Below are 22,014 nucleotides of genomic sequence, written 5' to 3' on the forward strand. Positions count from 1 at the left end.
GTTGTCTCTTCTGGACAGACAGACAGCAGCAGCATGGCGGGGACTGTGAGGGGAGAGAGAGAGAGAGAGAGAGAGAGAGAGAGAGAGAGAGAGAGAGAGAGTGAGTGTTCAGGTCTTATCATCTTATAGGGTGTGTCAGGGTCTTGGGAGAGGAAATCCCAGCCCACATTGCAGAAGTGAGGGAGTCTTTTTTACACCTTTCAGAAGGAGGGGATGGATGGCTTTACAGCACAGAGCCTGCCACCTGGCCATGATACTCAGGCAGGAGGCTGGGAAGGGGATGGGAGGCAGGATGGATGGCCACCTGTACCCCTTTTGATGTAAACTCACTTGCCTTATGAGAGATCCTGGCACACTGGGAAGTCTGGTCCCTAGGGACTCACAGACAATCTCAGTAGGGTGCTTGTCTGTACCTGTGAAGGCAGAGGCCCACTGTAGGGCAACGCCTGCACCACGGTATGGTACATTTTGCGAGTCAGGCAAGGGGCTGGAAATTGAAACACACACACACACACACGTAACGCCAAGAATACCCCTTTATTGTGTTCCAGGGCAGCTTATATAGGGTCTCTTGACTAATGGCCACACCCTAACTCTCAGCTGCAAGCCCACCGGAAACCACTCCCCTGCCATCAGGAACTCCTGAGGGTCTCAGACTCAGAGCCGCTGCAAAACAAGTTGTTTGCTCCGTCAGGCAGGGTCACAGGAAATCAGGGGCTGGGAGTCCACAGTCCCCAACAATCCTCTCCAGGTATTGTGGCCTGAGCTGGAGCTGGATTCTAACATTATGAAAGTTTCACATGTTACATGGGCTGAAATGGGAGCCTTAAAACCCAACATCCACAGGACATCAGAACTACAGACATCAGCATGGAGGTATTACGGCCTGAGCAGCAGCTGGATTCTAATATTGTATCCTCAGAATTACGAAGGAAAGTTTCCCATGTTACATGGGCTGAAATGGGAGCCTTAAAACCCAACATGGCCAAGGCATCAGGACCACAGACATCAGAATGAATCTGAGCATTTTTGTTCTGTACTTGATCTTACTCTGCTTTCCAAAGCAATGCTGTGTTGATAGTTTGTTTTACATCACAGACCACAGGAAGAGTTCCCTTCCGGGATACACCGTGTGGTTTCTGACCCTCAGCCAGCCATGATTAGCTCTCAGGTGGAAGGTCACGCCTTCTCTGAACCACTGTGTCCTCCTTCGTATCTAAAATAAAGTCGCGTTGACCAGTAGGCTTGCTGCACAGGTACTGGGCGTTGATGCGTGTAAAGCATTGTGTAACGCTCGCTACATGTAAGCTGTAATTATGCTAACACAGAGTTTTAAATGTTTCAGTATTTACAATTTTACCCAGTAGCTTCACATTCTCATGAGTTCCCTGTTGCAGCTGTGCAGAGTTGTTGGAACTTTGACCCTGGTTTCATGGGGAGCACCATTTCATATCCTGGTGTTTTCCCTCCCTCTCTCCCTTCCTCCTTCTTCCCAACCTACCCTGTCCTCCCTCCCTCCTTCTCTTCCCTCCTTTCTTTTGACTGTACTGAGGATCCAAACCAGGCCCCTCGTGAATGCTAATCAAGCTCTCTAACCACTGACCTCCAGCCTTAAACTTGGTTTATGCTTCAGTGGGCTTTGGTTGGGTGGATGTCCCATGCATGTATAGGGTATAGATGCCACTTCCTAGAAACTGTCCAATTTGTGTTATTGTTTTTGTTTTTTTTTTAGGCTTATTTTTATTTACCTCTATGTGTGTCTATGTGAACATATGCCACCTGAGTGCAGGTGCCCCCACCAATGCCAGAAAGTTGTCAGCTCCTCTGGAATTGGAGGTAGTGGTGAGCTGCCCTCTCTGGGTGCTGAGAACAACACTCTGGTTTTTGTAAGAGCGGCAAACTCTTTAACTGCTGACCCATCTCTCCAATCCCCACCTTATTTTTTTTTTTTTTTTCTTTTTTCGAGACAGGGTTTCCCTGAAGTTTTGGAGCCTGTCCTGGAACTAGCTCTTGTAGACCAGGCTGGCCTCGAACTCAGAGATCCGCCTGCCTCTGCCTCCCGAGTGCTGGGATTAACCCACCTTATTTTTTAAACAGAGCCTCTCGTTGACCTGGAACTTGCTGATTAGGCTGGACTGAGTGACTAGCAAGTTCCAGGGAACCACTTGTGTCTGCCTCCCAGAGCTGGGATTATGAGTATATGCTTGCCCTTGCCCTTGTTCTGTGTGGTTTTTGGAGATCCAACTCTGATCTTCATATTTGCCTGGTAAACACTTCCCTGACTTGAGCCATCTCTTGGCCCTTTTCCTTTTAGTTTTCTAATTCCAAACTTTATTTATATATAAGCCAGAATTACATGTAGAATTTTTATTCTTATATCACATGGCCCATGTCAGTTTCATAGAGAAAGGGACATTGAACAATGTTTTAGCAGTCATTGGACTAGGTGAGAATAACATAGTTCACAGTGTCACATTTTGGGTGTGGGTTTAAATGGTAGCTTGGTAACAATAGTGGTATAGTGAGGCAGCTTCCTGGGCACTGGTTTATCCAGTACCTGTACATTTCCCATCCCTGTCTGATGAACTGATGGAAAAACATCCATGTATCCAGTCTGTGTTGCTGGTTTCTAAGGTTTCTAAGTTTCATGCATCAGGGAATCTAAGGCCAGTGGGAAGATTGGCAAGTCAGGTTTATTTCAGTAGGGCAGCAGACAAAACTCAGTGAAAGAAACTTCTCTTATTTGATTCATGATCAGATGTAGAATTCACTATGAAAATACACATTTAAAATGGTGGAATGACTTTACATCCCTTTAAGTCTTAAAAATTACATTAGTAATGATAGTTTATTTTTATGTATTTACTTGTTTCACATTTTGGTACATAGTCTCCCCATGTAGTCCACGCTGGTCTCCAACTTGTGCCTTCCTACTTTAACCTCCAAAGATGCAGGGATTCCAGGCTTGTGCCATCACATCCAATTCTTGATTCTGCAGCCCCCAGCCTCCAAGCATACTGGCCAGCCGGTTAAGAAAGATTTGTTTCTTTTGCTTTTTTTTTTTTTTTTTAGTAGTTCAGGAGTTTTGGTAGGAGGCAGTCAGGGCTGAGTGACATGGGCTGTTATATTTATCCATGCCTGCTGTATATCATGAAATCAGGTCAGGAATTATTCTCCTCCCCAGGTTGAACGAAGTTTTCCGTGACAGTCCGGAGTCTTTCAGGGTCTATCAGACTAAATGTCTTAGGATAAAAGACTGGCTAGCTATGGGTGTTGGTCGCGGGTGCTAGCTGTGGGTATTGGCAGGGGCATCCCCAGGACGCGGGGCAGTTGTTGCTGCTGCCCTGAGACTCAAGCTCACAGAAAGTTGGTCTGCAGATATCACACGGGCTGGTTTCCTTTTACTGCCTGTCTCTCGCCTTCTCACCCTGCAGTCTGTTCTGTCTAGGTGGAAAAGCAGGCCAGAGATGTTATTTTGGTACATAGGTATGTAGGTGGACCTTGAGCCCAAACCTGTGTGTTTGCTCAGCACAGGAGACAATCAAGATGTCGCTCAACACATGCACATGCGAGAAGTGGCGGGCTCTAAGGTCTACTCTTCCTGTAAAAACCCAAAGACAGACTAAATTTGGGGGGAGGGGACTTGGAGATTATAGTTGAGTTTCTTTACTTGAGCATGAGCCTCACAGGTTCCTGCATTTCAGATCTATTTTATGTATGTGTGCTGTATCTGTACATACACCTGTATGCCAGATGAAGGGCATCAGATCTCGTTGTGTGGGAACTGAATGCAGGACCTCTGGAAGAGCAGCCAGTGCTCTTAACCACTTGCAGTTGGGCCTCATGAGGCCCAGTGTAACTTCCTAAGCCTAACTTGAGTTTGGTGAGGCCTAGTTCAAGTTTGGAGACCTGTCTCCGCTACACGACCTAGGCCCACCTCTGCCCAGCCCCACCGCTAATGTGGCAGAATATAAATTATTGGCCCTTGTTCCTTGCTACACCTCAACCCATCCCCTGTCTCAGCCTATATAAGTTTCTGCCTGATGCAATTCAACGAGATCCTGCTTTGACAGACTCCCGGCTCAGTGGGTGTGTTTCTTCCTAATGGTGGTGGTTGGAGGGGGGGGGGGAGAAAGAGGAGGTCTGGGTTGCCTGACACTCAACCATCCTGCTCAGTCCAGCGGGTCCTGCTCTGCCCCCACCCTTTCTGCCAGAGAACCCAACATTTATCCATCACTCCCTCCTAATTCAAAACTCTTTGAAGTGTCCAGTGTCACAGAAAGAACCTCACATTTTTAAGTCCTTGAGGCTAATGGGTACTTAACTTATTTTACACCAGACCTACTCAGATTGCACTTCTCAACAATCGATACCAAACGCATGCTAAATCTCTCCGGGCCCTTCCTGCTGTTGGCCTTAGGTGGGTAAATCATCATCTGCCTTGGAGCCTTAAACACACCCGTAGGAGGTCTAGACTCACAGATACCGTGGGCTGCAGCAATGATGGGAACAAATGGTGCTTATTGAACTACTGTTCTCAGGGGAGATACCGAGGTGTAGGGTTCAGGAAGTCTCCAGTCAAAGTACTTCGGACTAACTGTTCAAATGTAACCTTATTTTATGGGTGCTTCTGGATGAAGTCTCCTACTTACTGCACGTGCGTCAACAGTTGGCCACCACTGAATTCCTAGGCTACTGCACAGCCCCTCAGCTTACAAAGCAGCTCATTGAATGCATTGTTTCTTTGCAAGGTGTGGACAGCCTTGTGCGTAGAATATTATACAGCATGTTAGTCTTAGAGTTCTTTTTAAGTGTAAATATTGTGACTCAGGAAACTGAGGAAAAGATGCTTGTTTAACATAGTGTGAGCGTCAAAGAAAGCAGACCACCATCTTGCTAGACCTCATTGGGTATGTGCCATCAAGTCTCAGAATAGCTCCTCCTTGGGGGATGACTCAGGTGACTGTGAGCACATGCAGGCAAAAGAGTTTGTTTTTAAAAGAATATGAAGCTGGGTGGTGGTGGCTCATGCCTTTAATCCCAGCATTTGGGAGGCAGAGGCAGGTGCATCTCTGAGTTCAAGGCCAGCCTGGTCTATGAGAGCTAGTTCCAGGACAGGCTCCAAAGCTACAGAGAACAGAGAAACTCTGTCTTGAAAAACAAAAAAAAAAACAAAAAAAAATGAGTTTTTAAAAGAATATGTTTTATTTATCCTTTGATAACTTTTCATGGATGCAGTGTATCTTGATCATACCTCCCTAGAGCTATGAAATTGTAAATCGACTTTCTTAGAAGATGCCTTCTCAATAGTGAGGTCTGGCGACACTTGTGGAAAGCTCATAGACAGGGGTTGTTCTGTGGGACTGGGAACGGATGGGCTTGGCGATACAGCTCTTGTGTACTGTGCTCAAGGCCCTGAGAAAAACCAAAGCACAACACCAAGTTCACGTCTTCCTCCTGTCCTGGGTAATGGCAGTCTTCACCTAAAATACTTTCCCACAGGACACCATGAAGACAAGTCCTTGTCTCCTGTCACAGTTGCGCCACCAAAGGCTCCTAAAGGAGGAAACTAGATAATTTAATTAAAGGAGCTCAGAATGAGAGTGAAAGAGTTCTCAGAATCCAGAGAGAAAGGTGGCTCACTCTGGATACACAGTGCATTCTTTGTGTCCTTCTGTGAAGATGGAAGGATCGTTTCTGCTCTAGATGCTTAGTTGGGGGCTTATGTTGCCCATTCACCGAGGATATTACTTCATTACGGAGAGCTTACCCTGTGCCTACTGAGGGCTCTGTGGTGGACAGTATGCCTGCCTTGTGTCATCTGAAGTTGGTTCCTGTGTTGGAGTCCTGCAGACGGGATGGCCACAGAGTAAACTAACCTTCAGAATGTTGTACATTTGCTAGCTGGTGAACCAGGTTTTAAAACCAGTCTGGTGGGGTCCCCAAGGAGCTATGACCTACCTCTTCTTTGGCTTCCTCCTCAGAACATTGTGGAAACCATCTCTTAAGAGGGGGAGGTGGGCGTGTTTCATTAAAGAAGGCTCAGCTTAGTGAAAATACACGAGATACCAATTTCTGAGAAACACCCGCAGTATCATTTACCTGGATCAGTAGTCTGCTAATTCATAGCAGCGGAATACACAGGGCAAAGATAGAGCCAAAAATGCTGACTCATTCTTGATGAATGCTAGTATTTTTTTTTTTGAATAATTCTTTCTGTGTCGCTTAAATTCTGGTTGTACTCATAAAGCAACATGAAAGAAAAATTTCTACTGAAACATTAATCATAAATAACAACCACTCCCTAAGTAGCCTTTCCAAGCAAAAAGTCTAAAATACCGTCCCTAAAAGACAAGGAAACCCTTACGTGGTCAGAGGCTTAAAGGCCTTAAGGAGTTTTATGCAAACCATCAGGAAACGTTAAATAGAGACATTGGTTCTTTTCTGTAGCGCAATGCCTGCCCTATGCGCCATGCGCTAAGGTACAGTTCATGAGTCGGGCAAAAGGCTGGAGATTGAAACACACAGACACGGGTAACCCCAATGCTCACTATATTGTGTTGCAGGGCAGCCTATATAGGTTCTCCTTGACTAATGGCCACGCCCTAACCCTTAGCTGTTTAAGCCCACCAGAAACCACTCCCCTGCCATCAGGAACTCCTGAGGGTCTCATGCTCAGAGCAGTTGTAAGCATAGGACAAGTTGTTTACTCCGGCAGGCACGGGGTCACAGGAAATTCAGGGTCTGTGGGTCCACAGTCCCCAACACTTTTCCCTCTATTAAAAAAGAGCGAGACTCCTACGTGCCTTAAAAATAGTCATTGGAGCTATTTTGCATGTTCTTGACAAAGATCGACAGATCGATAGTACAGTGGAATTTTTCTGAGTCCCCGGTCCTTCAATAAGTAGATAGACCCTTATGTCACCATTAAAATCTTGTTATTGAAGAATATATTTTGACAGGAAATGTACCCATTGGAAAAAGTCTACAGTGAGTGTAATACAAGGTCAACTCCTAGAACGCACACTTGCGTACAATATAAAAATATAAGTAAAGGCTTAGGATTTATACAGTGTCTACGCGTATTATAATCTGATTGTCTTGTGAGGAGAGGATGACATTTATATGTTGTTAGGAAACTAAAAGTCAATCCCAGTGCACCAGATACTTCTGCTAGCTCAGAGCTTCGCCCATAGCAGCGGGGAGGCTGTGCAAGCTGCCCTTTGGTTGGGCAGCTGGTGGCCACATGATTGGAATCGCCTGTTGTTATTATGGAAGACAGGCAAGATAGCCTTAACTGTTTATTGAGTTGGTGTCTACCCTGTAGGGGAAAATGTGCATGCAAAATGCAGGCCAGAAGTTGTAAAGCAGTCAGTAGATAATCGGGTGCTGGCGTGCAGCAACGACCCGCCACTCCGAGAAGAATATGACTGGGTCTTGGGCAATGCAGATGGCTAAGTGGCAGGGACCTGAATTGATAGCTGGGCTGACAAAGGGGGTGCTGCTGGTGGAGCTACTTTCTCGACAGTAACAGTGGAAAACTGCCTTGTGCTTACAGCGGGAGGGCTAACCACACTGAGGTCGGGTGGCCCTGTGCAAAAATAGGAACACGTGATTTTAGAGTGTTCTTATTATCTCCAAAGAGAAGTGATGTCTAATGACTGTTGCGGGGAGCGTATGCTTTTACAGGCAGTAGTTAAAGATAAACCGGCAAATTAACACGAAGGCTTGGGGGCAAGTTAGAGATGAAAATGTCAAAGAACATACAGTCCAGGGGGCTAAATTAATATGGGCTTGAGCAGCCTTCGGAATTTTCAGCTGATGGCAGCTTAGAAGTTGAAGTGCCTGAGGAACAGGCTGTGCTTGCAGAATCTGCTCCTAAGATCAGCCCTGGGCTAGGCTGTTTTTTTTTTTAATTTTATTTTTTATTTTTTTAAATGTTGCTGAGCCATTGAAGGAGGTGCTGTAGCTGTTTATTGGGAATCTAGAGAAGCCCACATCAGTCCTCCTGCTTGGAGAAGCTAACCCCGCCTTCCCGCATTTCCCTGGTAGACCAGAGGGTTCAAGCAGGGGCTGTGGTGTTGTCTTCGGGAATTGTTCGTGGATTTTTCTGGGACGAATGTTCTGTTTTTCAAAGCAGGTGTTAAACCTGATGGTTTCCACATCACCTTTTTTTCCTAAGTCCTGATAATCCTAGCAGGAATGCATTATCATTGTTAGCCTATAATCCAGCAGCCGGAGTGATTAGCTAACCCCTGCCCTACTTGGGGTTGTGTGACTGAGATCAGAGCTGCCCAACTCCCAAGACCAGGGCCTATGCTTCCCCCGCCCACGCAGCACTACCACGTGTGTGGGAGAGAGCAGAGCCGGTGTCCCACCTTCTCACGCCTTTGTGAGCTGGAGGAGCTCACTCCGGATCGTTCTGATTTTTGCAGCATCGTTGAAATGCTGGTTTGATAAGCATCAGCAGCTGAGAGAACCAGCCGGACATGACTGAGTGGTTCTTGGGGCGAATAAAGTTGGGTACCTGAGTGAGTGTAGGACCAGCAGCATAAGGACCTGGAAAAAAAAGATACAGCAGACAGGAAGGGACCATCTGAATCAACTAGGAACAGGATGGCCGAAGTGCCTTCGTCTTCTTTAGACCTTGATAGTATCGAGGATGAGCTATACAAAATTACTTGTTTGGACCTATGAACTGGCGTGGCTCCACCAAACAGGTTTCCTGGCATTGCTTTCTTTCCACGTTTGCTTTCATGTGAAGGGTAAAGCAGGGGCTGTCTTGGCCACCAGCTGTTTGCCAGTGTCGGGAACACAGGCAGTTTGGCTCGTCCAACTAGTTGGAGCCAATTCTCTTTTTGCAAAATAGAGGTCAAACAAAACCTGCCTCACAGGCTTGTGTGTTGGCACACTTTGGGTGGGTATTATAAAGACTAAGTACACAAAACAGCCACACAGCAACGGCATCGTGTTTACGCAGGCAATCCTGCAGGCACTGCTTGCTTTCTCTGAGTCTTTCCAGCACTTATGGTTGGCTTGAGGAGCTTGAGTTACGTGAAAGTGTTCGGTTGACTACCCTGCTCAGAATTCTGCAGCCATACCTGCAGCTTTCCTTTTCAGATGGCCGTGGCCTCCTCTTCCCTTATCCTGAATTTCTTACCAGTGAGTTATAAGTGTGGGACTTAGGGGTTCTTATGCAAATCTATGCATGCTTTTCCACTGAGCAGGCTTTTGCATTTCTAAAGGTGAAAATGGGATCACCAAAGGGGGCTGCGGTGAGAATTATACAGGTTAAGGTGTGTCGATGACTTACGTAGCATCAGACACTTTATGACCCCTCTGTAGACAACAACGCTGCCAATAGAAATGCCAGAAACCCCAGGAGCCCCCCGCCTTGCTTTCAGCACAGCGGCAGGGTTCCCACCAGCAGTGCCTTTTAACTTCTTAGGGTGCAGGAATGCCGTAACACCACCCCGCCTACAACTCTCACTGCTGCCAAATTACCTATCCGTGGTGACTCCGGGGTTTGTCATCCTGGTAGGAAAGACTCCTCGTGTTCTGCCTCCAACTCATCAATCATTTCAGCCTTGAAAAGGCAAGGCTTTTCTCCCAGTGTATAGCTTAGGACTCTGGCCAGCTGCAGTGCCAGCATGCCACCTGGAATGTCACTCATGTCTTTGAAGGCTCTCTGGTCGTGTCTGAACTCCTCATCCTTCAGTTCATGCTCCCTGCTAGACACTGGTAGCTTATCTCATAATCACTTATGATTAGTACTCTATAGGCTATAGCTGTTGCTATACTCCTATATTAGGCGTATACAGGCTATAACTAGATGGGTATACCTATTGTTATACTCCTGAGAAGACTTAGCCATCATCTCTCTAGCTGCAGAGTTGCACTGACTCAATATGACAGGTGTTTCTGGAGGCATCGTATTTGCCAGATGCTGTTCTAGGCCCAAGACCCCTGTTGTCATAGGTAAGCATGCCGTGGTGTCAAACAGGCTGATCATGAGCACTGTGTAACAACAGTCCAGGAGCAGCCGCCAAAGACTCGCCGTCATGGAGAAAACCCATGGCAGTGCCCAGGCCCTGGGAGAGGAGGATTCAGACGAGCCAGAGCAGGTCAGAAGCTTCCTCGCCCTCTGAGCCACGGTTAACATCAGCTTCCCGTTCAGTTTTGTAGCAGCGCTCAGACACAGGTGCAGAAGTCAGATTTGGAGTTTGTGTTCTCAGTATTGGTCAGAGCTGTTGTTAACTAAATGATGGGTTGTTCTCACAGGATGCTGCTTTTCCCTTGCATGTTCTTAGACACAGAACATTTAGTTCAAGTCCCTTGTTCTCTCATTTGTCACCTGAATGTAAGTTACAAACACACACGCACACACCCTCAGATTTCTGTCTTGAATAAGGACCCTATTGACTACTTGGTGGGGTTCTGAGACTCATGAAGTGATGGATAGCAAGTGCCTGGCTTGTGATAATCGCTCAAAGTACAGTAAAATTCCTTATGCATTGTGCGTTTGTGTACTGCTGTAGCTTGGTAAACAAGGATTTCCAAAAAGTCCACGTGGTAAAGGCTGGGTCCCCAGCAAGGCACTTCTGAGAGGTGGTGGGAACTTTATTGTAATGGGCAGTCCATTTGGTCTCATTCTGAGGATGTGGGCCGGCATCTGACTTCAGCACTTCTAGAATTGCTCTTTAGTGTGGATAACATTTTTGTTGTAGTTATTTGTCTTTTCACTCCTTAAAATGAGACCTGGGCATGTATGTAAAATTTAAAATATGCACCACAGCCTGCAGTAGGAGGGTACTCGGTATGAAGGACAACACACCCCTTCCTGAGCTGTATGGCTCCTGTCCCTGAGGATTGCCAGTGGAACTTTCTAGAGACAAAGCAAATTACCAGTGCATTCGGTGATCACTCACCGAAATGGATTCGGAGGGCCTCCGGGAACAAAGTTTCTTTGTAAATTTCTTATTTTTATGTGTTGTAGATGCTTTACTTACACATAAGTCTGTGCACAACATAGGTGCCTGGTATTGTCAGATCAGGTGAAGTTGGCTCCCCCAAAACTGGAGTTAGGGGTGCTTGTGAGTAGTCATCATGTGGGTGCTGGGAAACAAACCCTAACTAAAGGGTTCCTAACTGCTGAGCCATCTCTCCAATCCCTGGGCACAACATTTGACAAGTGATTGCTATATAGCCTTGCTTGCTTTTGTTTTTTGTTTAAAAATACTATTTCACAGATACTATTGATTCACTAACGTAGAGTTTTTGTGCCTGGGAAGGCTTATTTCGTACACATTTTCTCTATGAGACACACCACAGCCTTCTTGTGCTAAGGTGCCACAGAACTGCCCTAAACACAGGGCCATTTGAAGTCGTAAATACAAAAATGAAAGAAACACAGAATGGAAAGATGAGGCATTAAATAAGAACATTTCACAGCCATGCAGAGTCAAAACTGGACTTTTATGGCCCCCATCCCCAGCTGCAGTGGAACAGGGCAGTGCTCTGCCTCTGGTCTCCGTGGTCACGCTGTAAACACGGATCCTGCTCGTACTCTTATTTAATGCCTCATCTTTCCATTCTGAGAATCGCCATGACAAAGTCATGATTATTGATTTTTGTGGGGACAGTGTTAGTGAGCAGGAGAGCTTGCAAGGAGAAAATCAGTGAAGACAATCAAATGTGTGTCATGTTTGTTGTTCCTCATTAAAGAACAAATGGTATCGTGCAGGACTCGATGTTCTACACCGCCCTGTTTTTACTGGAGGCTGTGTTTTAAAGGTATTTGATAAACACTCATTTCACTTAGGGCAGGAGAGTCTATATTTCGGCTTTGAGGGTATATATTCCATTAGATGGGTAATTCTTAATCATTGCAAGCAGTTGCATCTATCCACATACAGCCATGTAATACATGAGTATTTATAGATATACATTGGTTGCATTGCACTGGAAATATTAACAGATACTGTCACCTTGCCCTCCATAATGACCGTATTATATGTGCGTTCCTGCCACTCCTACAGCAGCGGTGGTTTTCTTTCAGTGACGGCATCCATTGCTAGTTGTGTAATTCTGTTTATTCCTTCAACCCATCCTGTCACAGGAACCAGTGACTACATGAGCTCACCATATCATATAGAAAAAAAAAAAAACAGTTAAAACCTCAGGTGCGTCAATGAGGGGCTTCGTGTTCTGTCTCTGCTCAATTGTGCAAAGCCTTTATCCACCATTGATATTGCTCACTCCTTCGACAGCAGCTTGCCATTTCCTTTCCTAAACTTTCTGCAGAAAAATGGTGTGAGTCCAAAATTGGTGCACGTTTGAGCAACACACCTGAACATCCATTGTTTTCTGGTATTGTTACTATAGCCGGGAGGATGGCTCCAAGGCTGGCTACAGAACTGTGAGGGTGATATTAGCAGAGTTTGGAAAATGGTCAAGCAAGCCCTGCAGATTCCTGATCTTCGGTTTCATGGAGCTTTCGTTCAATAGCAAGAAATAGACCGGGAGTACAAAACATGATGTCGTGATTTGTTGTTTGAGTGTCTAGTGTGACTGCTGGTTCCTGTTAGTGGGAAAAGCTACATGGGAAAGCGGGGAGAGTGTTGGGGAGAAAAATGTGGTTTCTTGGGGGTGGTTACTATTTGAGTAAAGACGGGTAGAGATAAGAAGGGGGTAATGAACAGGTCTGATGTGGAAGAAGCATATTTGACAAGGGAGATGGGTGGTAGGAGCAGGTGACTGACAGAATTGCGGGACCAGTTCAGCACTTGGACTGGTCTTGGGCTTAATCAGTATCAGTGTGTTGGGAGAGTGGGGCACCAGGCAGTCACATGTTGTCAGACAGGCAGCTGATGGCTGCAGACTTCTTAGGGAACTTCCGATATTATCTGCCCAACTATGCCCTCCCTTACCTACATGTCTAGAAAGACATAGATGTGAGCGAGTTCTTTACTATGTATTACAGGTAAATGATTTAAAAAGAAACTAAGTGGGCCGGGTAGTGGTGGCGCACACCTTTAATCCCAGCACTTGGGAGGCAGAGGCAGGTGGATCTCTGTGAGTTCGAGGCCAGCCTGGTCTACAAGAGCTAGTTCCAGGACAGACTCCAAAACTACAGTGAAACCCTGTCTCAAAAAACCAAAAAAGAAAAAAGGAAAAAAAAAAAAAGGTCTAGGCACTTCCTGTGATTGCATGTGTCCATGTTTTGTGTATGTGCGTACGCATGCACATGCGTGCAGTGATCAAATCATCCATAGATACTTTTTAATAACATCACACTTTGCTTTTCTGTAAGGGTACCTATAATATTAGGAGGTTTTACAGATCCATAAGAAAAAGATAAGTAACTCAGTAATGAAGGCCTGAGAAGGAAAATCACATACAGGAGAATGTTAATCATTTTTTTTCCAACAGAGATAGAAACAAAAAACACTCAATTACACTCAGAACCGAAGAGATAAAATTGCAGTTATTTTAGGATTTTAGACACTGGAATTTTTGAGCAGTCTCGGTGTTTGAGGAAGATGCTGCATGTGGAAGTGTGAACTCCTTCACTCTTTCCAGTGCTTTTTGGGTTTTCTACTTGTTAAACACACCAGTCTCAAGTGCTGCGAAGAAAGACTTCAGAAGTAGTACGTCAGGGTGTGGAATATGCCAGATTCACAGTGATTGATTGTGGTTTGCATCTGAACATCTATCTATTCATATACACAAGTCATGTGCAAAACTGGGGCTGTGGCATTGAGTCTAAAGTATGAAAGTGAGACTGGACTTTACTTTTGATTAAAAAATATCCGCATGTAGTTTTTGTAGTAAAAACTTTAAACATATTAAAACTGGAAAACAAATGTCCCCAAGTATAGCGAAGCAAAGAAGCACATGACGTCATTATTTTTATCTCCTCACGTGCCATCGACTGATCATCCCCTCGGATTATCAATACTTGTGTGTCAAGCCCTTTACTAGCTACAGCTGTCTCCCTGGTGGCATGGGAATGGCTGTCCATTTATCCCAGCATTCCTACCGTGCTTGTCATACACGTGATAACTTTAAATTTTACAACTGAAAGTGAGGAGGTACTCTCCCCAAGTATTTCAAAAAGTGATCCAAGTAGGCTAAGAAAAAATTAAATAAAACATCTGCAAGTATGTTTAGTATTGAAACAAGCTAGACTCATGAGTCATGATGAGCTGTTTGGCCGGCGGATTACCTAGCTTCCTCATTCCTTTTGAAGGTGGTTGTGTCAGTTTCTCTGGTTCTTGACCTTGATAAGGATGGAGCTTTTCTCTGCCAAAGACGTATTCCTGTCTCAGTTAACTAGAATGTTTGTAGCAAAGTGTAGCTTGATCCTACACTGACAAAAATACTTTTGGGTCATGTTTTCTTATTTTGTGTGTGATATTCAAAAGCGCATGATGGCCCACTGTGTAGCCCTGTGGTCTGTCTGTGTGACTGTGCTTATGTTAGTGCTGTCAGTATTAACATGTCCTGATGGGATGGGCCGACTAGTCCATGGCTGAATGAGTGTGTGATACGACTGACTTCTCTGTAAATAACGTGTATTCTGAATGCTCTCAATTGAATCCAAGTGCAAGAAAATTCGCATTTTTTGTTTGTTTGTGTCTGTTTTTGTTTTTTTAAGACAGGGCTTCTCTGAGTACCCCTGACTGTCCTGTCCTGCCTCTGCCTCCCTAGTTCTGAGATTAAAGGTGTGCATTATCACTGCCCGGCAAATTAGCAGTCTTTTAAGTGAGTCACTTAACTATTTAGACCTAGCTAAGTCACTGGATACTGTTTTTTTTTTTCCAGCGTACTTGATGACAAATGGTAACCAACGCAACTTGTAAAAGACAGCATTTAATTTGGGCTCACTGCTGCAGAAAGTTTATCTTTGTGTTTGGTATAAAGTAACTGCACATTTGTAACTTTTCTCTTTTGGGCCTTCAGCCACCAAATACTGACAGGGAGGCTTATTACTAATTATGAAAGCTTGTCTTTTTGCTTAGGCTTGTTCTCAACTAGTTTTTAGAAATTGTTTCTATTAAATCGACATTTTGACATGTGGCTTTTTACCTCTCCCCCATTTTATATGTTGGGTCCTCTTTCGGGTCTTGCTGGCATCTCTGTGGTGCATCTAGAGTCTCTTCCTCTGCCCGAAGGGTCACCAAAGCTTTCCTGCCTTGCTATTGGCCATTCAGCTTTTATTTAACCAATCAGAATAATACAGTGACACATTTTTTTTCACACAGTGTGATCAATATCATCCCACAACAACATTCAGTTATCATTTAAATGTATCTTCTTGATCCTGTTTCTGGGAAAGGATTTTCTCCAGCACACTTTCAACTTCAGAAGTCTTTTTGTTTCCTAGTTACCATTCTTGTAACGATTTAGTATATAATGAAACAAAGTATTTCATCTGTTTCAACTGGAAGAATTCCCTCAGGCCTTTGCTGTCTGCTGCCAGGACTCTGATTCCCTCGGATGGTTGGTGCTCAAAATGGCTCTACAATGGCTCTTGTTTGCTGCTGCTGGTTTTGTTTTATTTTTGCCTTAGAGCAGTGATTGGGACCTGTGGGTCAGGACCCCTTCGGGCTTCGCATATCAAATATTTTGCATATCAGAGATTTACATTATGATTCATAACAGTAGCAAAATTACATTTTGAACCACTGCCTTAATTTAAGGGAAGATAAATATTTCAGGGTATTCAGTTATTTCTCTTGCTTCTCTCCAATTACTGTGATATCATTTAGCATGTGCTCCTCAAAATAGAACAGTGCTAAGAATTCTTGCCTCACAGTCTACGTTTTGAGTTTATTTCTCAGACTCCTGCAGACTCTTCCTACTTTAAGCAGTAGTTGTTGAAGAGACTTGCATTGCAGCCTGTAGTTTTTTTTTTTTTTAAAGGGGGTTCGAGTCTTGGCTTGCCTTCTTCACATCTGGCCTCTGATAGGCTTTTGACTCCCTGAGTGTAACCTTAAGTAAGAATGCTGCAGGTCCCCAAGCAGCAGCAGTGGGGAGTGGGTCCCAAGAGCAGCCAGTCCCAGGCTGGGATGGCTCAGTTTCCCCAAGTGACTGCAGTGGCCACCAGTCCCAGGCAGGGAGCCCTTTGGTGGGTGAGAGATCTTGATAGGGCAGCCAGTCCCACGAGGAGAGACAGACAGATGGGCACGCCACGAGACCATTCCACAGGTCTTCAAAGGTGGTTAGTCCTGGGCAGGGAGCCACGTGGCAGGCGAGAAACAGAGACATGGTTGGCACGCCATGCAGAGTGAGGTTGGATATCTATGGAAGGGAAGGGGAGAAGGGGGTAAGGGGAGAAAGGGGAAGAGCAGAGAGAGACAGACAGACAGACAGACAGACAGACAGACCTACTGGGTGGGGGGGAAAAGTAGGGGAGAATGGAGTGAGACAGGGAGGGAGTGGGCGTGGCTTGTCTCTTAAAGGTACAGAGCAGACCATTACACTGAGGACCTCAAAGTATAAGCTGACCTGTCAGTGCAAATCTGTCAGAAGTGCATCAGGGGTTGGGGAGACAGCTGGGTCAGTAAAGCACTGCACATACTTCAGTTGTCAGTACTGAGTTCTGATCCCAGCAGCCTTGTAACAAGCCGAGTGTAGAGCCATGTGCCACCAGTACCAGTAGATTCACTGTCCAACCGGACAAGCCAGTGATTGAATCCCAAGTTCACTGTCTCAAAAAATAAGGAAGACCAAAATAGACACCCAAACATCTCAAGATGGGTTCACAGAATAAAAGTCTATGGGTAACTCTTGTATGAGAAGCCCATTCCCATGTCCGGGGTCGTGTCTTTCTTCTCATTTTCTCTTAACATTTGTGCTTAACATCTCTGTTAAAATCTCTTAGGAAGTTCTATCTCTGCTTCATCTAGGCTCATCCTGAAATTCTTTTCTATACCAACCTAGAGAAAGCTGGGTTTGCCTGAGTCTGAAATCACCTGGGTGCAGCAGGTGACGGACAGTGGGAGCTGTGTCCCCCCTGCAGTTGAGACTGCAATGGAAATGCTATTCTATAGGAAGAGCTTCCCATCCCAGAACCCTAGTGTACGTGTGGAAGTGGAGCCAAGAGTAGAAGTGACCCGAGTCCCAGTCAGGAAAACGTATGCTGTCCTTGGACGTCCTTGCTATGGGCAAAGGGACTCAGGTGCTTTACCTCTACAGGGATGCAGAGCTACAGTATTTGGGGCTATTCCATCCCCATCCGTATGTACATGCATGCGTGTCTGCGTGCATGTGTCCCCAACTCCCCCACCATCACCATGCCGCCTAGATGGAAGATATAGGTGAATCTGATGGTTGTATGGCTCAGGAGGCCCTTGTGGAGTTAGCTGAGACACTCAAGTCTGAATCATAGCGCAACTTCTGCTCAGTCCTGCTATGGTGGAATCAAGCTTGGGGAAAGAGAGGCGTCAGGTTAACATTATGACAGAAGTCAGTTGATAGAAAGACTGGAAACCCCTCTCACCTACATGCCCAACCCCCTCCCTGTATGGGAGTGGAGAGGGAGGGAGGCAGGCATTGTGGCAGGAGCTTTGGAGTTTCAGGCCTGTCCTGGCCTTCTATCTCACTTCCGTTCTCAGAAATACTTTTCTCTTTCAACTGTGTTTCTACTTCTCTTACTTTAAATCAAAACAAAACAAACAAACAAACAAAAAAAAGACCAGAAAAACATATTTTGTCGTGTGGCAGAAATTGATCAATCTTATTTATTGGCCAAGAAAAGAGCAAATGATTTGTTTTAAAGAAAAAACTTTCCCCTAAAATGTAACTTGCTACGTCCTAAAAATGAACATTTGTTCCCTTGCCAGCGAGCCCTGTTTTTCTGTTACGTGGCTCTGGCCATGGATAAGGTGGCAGATGAAAGCCTGTTGACCGTCAAGCGTGGACATATCCTCAAGAAAGCCCTTAGCTGCTTGGTATACTGCAGACCTTTCAGAAGAACCAAATTCTAACTGTAGGTCACATGTTATCTCATCCCTAGCTTCCAAACCTCCCATCAAGAAGATATTTTAACTTCATGAATGTTTAGATCTTCCTAACCCTGATAGGGTCATTACTACTGTCAAGGCCTTGTTTGGTCAGGGTGGCCATTCCCAAACCTTGCTATCCCTTAACTTTTGTTTTCTCCCCTGCCTTTTGCTTATCTTTTTAAAGAGACAGGCTTGCTCTGTAGCCCTTGCTAACTTGGAACTTAGGTTTTCTGATCTCTGATTCTCTTTTTATTTTGTCTTTCTTGCCTTTGAATAGGCATTCAAAGCAAGGTAATCATATTTTGAGTTCTGCCTGCCAAGGCACTATTTTAAGAAGTGTTTGTATGACAGCTTTTTGAAAATTCATGCACACTCATGCCCTCACGTATGTGTGGAAGCCAGAGGACAATTTGCTGGAGTCACATCTCTCTTTCCATCTTAGGGACTGAACTTAGGTCCTCAGCACCATTACCCACTGAGCCGTCTTCCCAGCTATACAACACTCTAATGCTGTGCACTTTATTATTCCTGTGCTTTTTGCAGCAACCATCAGTTAGGCTAGTGGTTCTTCACATGACCTGTGCTTCTTACCTGGAATCCTGGGAAGGTTTCCCTGCCACCAAGACCAAAATCTTGAAATCTCTGCATGTGGAGCTTCTAGGGTGTGATGAGAACCAGTTATTAAAGTAAATAGTAGAAAGAATGGCCCTGGCTATCCGCATAGACATTTCAATGATTGCTTTAAATTCCCTTTTAGTGTGTCCTGCCCTGTCTTGCCTTATTGAGCTCTCTGTGGATCAGGCTATGGATATATGAGCCCCAGGTAATTTGGGACTCTCATACCTGGAGAGAACAAAATTATTTTAGAGGAAAAGTAAGTGTTGCAACAAAAGTCAGTAGTAACATAATTAAACTCTGACATTTGTGGCACAAATTGAAAAACTTTTTGGAGTCCGTCCTGGAACTAGCTCTTGTAGACCAGGCTGGCCTCGAACTCACAGAGATCCGCCTGTCTCTGCCTCCTGAGTGCTGGATTAAAGGTGTACGCCACCACCCGGCTCTAAAACTTTTAATCTTGTAGAATACAAATATGCAGTAGGATGTAGTTGCATTTTGGTAGACTGGGGAAAAAAAATTATTCTGACTTACACACGATACAGTATTTGGGTGTAGATTAGGTGAGTTACCATGTTCCCAGTCTCTAGCACTGTTACCGTGGCACATATAACTGGTAAACACAACTCTTAGATCAAATGAGAGGGGTTTGTTTAAAGTCATGGTTTGTGGTTTCATTCTAGAAAAACCAACATGAAAGGTCTGAGTGAAAGGGAGGGTTGTGTTTGTTTTTTTTTTTCTGTGTAAGCATGGTCACCATATGCTTCAAACCTATATTTTCATGGAATTTTAACAAAGATATTACCAGTTGTACCCCATATTTGCTAAAATATCATATTGGCACTAAGCAAGAATATGCCAGATACTTAACATATGCTTCAGATATACTAATATAATAAATTCACAGTATGGTTCAAGAAAGGGATTTGTGGAAAGCGGGGGCCTTAGTTGTAGGGTAAATCATTGTCACGGGTCTTGTTTGAACTCAGTGTCTTTTGCTGGAAGGTTCTTGTTATGCTTTCTGTTGCTTCCGTGTTTTTGTGTGGCTTTATAGCCAGTGTAGCGTTTCTTCTCCGTGAAAGTGTATGTGAGACATGGCATCTGTGGCAAAGATGGATGCTCACTACCTGTGTGTCCTGGTGTAAGAGTTACATTTCTCATTGCTGTGATCACACATCCATCAAGAAGCCACATAGCCGGGCGGTGGTGGCGCACGCCTTTAATCCTAGCACTCGGGAGGCAGAGGCAGGCGGATCTCTGTGAGTTCGAGGCCAACCTGGTCTACAAGAGCTAGTTCCAGGACAAGTTCCATAGCTACAGAGAAACTCTCGAAAACCAAACCAACCAAACAAACAAAAACAACAACAAAATAAGCAAAATAAAGGAGGAAGCGAGTACTTTGGCCTTCAGTCGATGGAGGGAGCTATCCACCCAGTGAAAAGCATAGTAACAAGATAATCAGAGAGCTGGTCATGTTGCATCTGCGGTCCAAAAGCAGACAGTGAGCAGGAAGTGGGGCAGCCCAGGCCAAGAAGCTTCAAGTCCCACCCCCAGCAATCCACTTCCGGTAGTGAGGCCTCCTCCAGCCTTGTTGAAACAGCACTACCAGCTGGAGCCTGTGGGGGTCTCCCCCACATCCAGGCCCTTTGATGGGGTACCAGGCTTTCTTCTCAGCCCAGGTGGGACCCTGTGAGAGGAGTTGGCACAGTTTGAATTTGATGAAAGGTATTTCAAAACTAACTTAGGAGCGAAAGTTAAATCACACGTTAAAGATAATGACTAGTGATTAGCCACAGGCTGGTGCTTTTGGGATTCCCTGATGCCACAGAAACTGGAAGAGGATTTGGGTTTGATTGGTTTGAGTTAGCCTCACTGTGTAGCCCAGGCTGTCCCCTCCCATCGTCCTCCTGCCTCAGCTTGCTTATTAGACAAGGCCTACACTTTGGGGAAATGTGTGGAGAAAACTCCCATTTCTTTCCCTTGTGGATAAGGCCAGGAATGCTGTTAGGTCAGCGAGGCCAGCTGAGCCTCTGAAAGCCGCTTACGTTTGCAGTGAGAAGTTTCACAGTAAGAAAAGCCTGTTACTTATGCCATCCGAGAGCTATTTCAGGAACGACAGTGGAAGGGGCTAGGGGAGCCTTGCTTTAAACAAAGACCTGGAAACCTTGCTCAACTCTGTGAACCCAGATTTAAATTCTCAAACTTTTAAGATCACAACACTTTAAATATTACTAAGTTAAAACTTAAACTTTAAAAAGATTATAATAATAAAATTCCTGATTTCTATGGGAGCCTTTTTGAAACAACTTTAAGAATGTGATTTACATGAGAGTGTGTGTGTGTGTGTGTGTGTGTGTAATATTTTTTCAAGACAGGGTTTCTCTGTAGGCCTGGAACTCAGAGATAGCTTCTAACCTCCCTACTAAAGGCATGTGCCTACACACCTGACTATAGTTTATAAATCTTAGGAGAGTGTTTATTTATTTACATGTTTGAGACAGGTGTTTTAGGATGTAGCCCAGGCTGATCTGGAAATCTATGTAACCTCCCATAGGTTTTCCTGCCTCAGCCTAAACAGTGCTGGGATTACAAGCCCTGGGCCAAGCTGGCTTAAAGGAACATTTATTTCATGTTCGTTTTTATCTTACACAGCACATCTAATCATCGGTGAGTGAATTTCTCATCCTCTGTGACCTACAAGTTCTTTACTGGCCCCACTGTCAATGGCGGCTTTCCCCCCCCACAGTTTATAGTTAGCTGTTGAATGTTCACGCTGTCTATTAAACTTGAAAGCTCTCTTAAAAAGGAGCTGGGTGTGGTGATATATGCCCTGGGTCACAGCATTTGAGAGGAAGAAACAGGGTAGTCGCTTCAAATTGAGTCTAGCCTCCTGTTCACTGCATTCTGGGGTAGCCTGGGCTAGATAGGAATAAGACTCCTTGTCTCAAAACACCAAAACACAAAACAATCAAAAGAACTAGGTCGAGTAAATGCTGGCGCTGTAAATACTTTGAGCGGGAGATGAAGTCAGCTCTAAGACGGCCCAAGAGACGCTAGCTGTAGTCTCTGGACTTTTATCGGATGCTGTGCTTGCCGTTGTCTCACTTTAATTGCAATTCCATTCTCCTTCGTTTTATTATGGAACTTGAAAAGCTTTACCATGACGCCAGCAAGCTGCCCTGACCTGAATTCTGGCTGAAGTTGCTTCCTTCTGTCTGTCGGTTGCCGCTGCTTTCTAGCCCGCAGCACGGGTCAAGCTGCCTACGCAGAACACGAGGCTGTGCACTTTTTTTTTTTTTTCTGAGTACACGGGCCTTCAAACAGGACGTTGACCAAGGGTCATACATCCTTATTTTGAGAGGAAAAAAAAAAGATTGATTTTAGAAAT

At 45.0% G+C, this 22,014-nt stretch overlaps 1 protein-coding gene across 2 annotated transcripts in view; it reads left to right on the forward strand.

Moving 5' to 3' along the window:
* The window catches only part of Elovl6 (ELOVL fatty acid elongase 6), a 105,017-nt gene that overhangs the window by 20,183 nt on the left and 62,820 nt on the right, over window positions 1–22,014 (forward strand). The window lies entirely within an intron of this gene.

The sequence above is a fragment of the Arvicola amphibius genome, chromosome 14 (assembly GCF_903992535.2).
Source record: "Arvicola amphibius chromosome 14, mArvAmp1.2, whole genome shotgun sequence".
NCBI classification, from domain to species: Eukaryota; Metazoa; Chordata; class Mammalia; order Rodentia; family Cricetidae; genus Arvicola; species Arvicola amphibius.